Raw genomic sequence first — 1,078 nt, 5'->3', positions numbered from 1 at the left:
AGGATCGGACATTGTTTCTTTCTGTTGTGCATGGGGTCGCTATGAGTCGGTTCTGACTCAATGGCACCTGACAACAACAAAAACAAAGGAGTCCTGTGGCTCTGTGGGCTAATGAGTCAGACTGCTGAGTTGTTTGAACTGCAAGGTCGGCAGTTCAAGCTTACCAGCTGCTCCTTGGAAACTCTATACAGGGTCGCTATGTGTCGGAATTGACTTGCAGACACTTAACAACAACAACAAAGGAGTTTATGCTGTGGGTTAATGCACCAGACTGCAAAGCCATTTGAACTGTAAGGTTGGTGGTTCAAGCTCACCAGATGCTCCTCAGGCTTGCTATGGATTGGAACCAATTCAACAGTACTTAACAAGAACAACAACAAAGTATAATCATTAAACTATGACAGTTATTCTATTGTGAAGCATATTTGATAATTAATGTCAGGGTTTAGACTAACTACAAACAATTTAAATGATGTTGTTTTGAAATTAAGCAAAACTGTGTATTGTTATATATACTTCACCACACTTTAAAACGTTTTCTAGATGCCTAATTCCTCACCCCACTCATATACACATATGCATTCTAGATTCTTACAATAACAAAAATATCTTTAAAACCTTGTGTGTTTTTTTGGCAGTATTTTCTAGATATTCCTGTTTTCTTGTTTATATTCCAATGCATTTGATAAAGTTTAAAGCATAACAAGTATGAAGATCAGAAAGCATATTTGGATCACTAGTTAGTTAATTTACATTATAATACTTGAAGAAAAAAGCCACTGAAAACTTTATGAACAGTAGCAGTGCATTGTCAGAAAACTGATGGATGATGGAAACATTATGACTAGCATGAGAATACTGTCATATATAGTGCCAGAAGATGAGCCCTTCAGGTTGGAAGGCACTGAAAATACAACTAGAGAAGAGTTGCTTCCTGAATGTAGACTTGAACATGATGGCATGAATGGAGTAAAGCTTTCAGAACCTTCATTTGCTAATGAGGCACAATTCAAAATAAAGGAAAACAGCTGCAAAGAATCATTAACATGGGATGTAACAAGTATGAACTTCGGACAAT

This window comes from Chrysochloris asiatica, unplaced genomic scaffold, assembly GCF_000296735.1.
Source record: "Chrysochloris asiatica unplaced genomic scaffold, ChrAsi1.0 scaffold00022, whole genome shotgun sequence".
NCBI lineage: Eukaryota > Metazoa > Chordata > Mammalia > Afrosoricida > Chrysochloridae > Chrysochloris > Chrysochloris asiatica.
The sequence above is the reverse complement of the archived record's forward strand: the minus strand, read 5'-3'. Positions refer to the sequence as shown.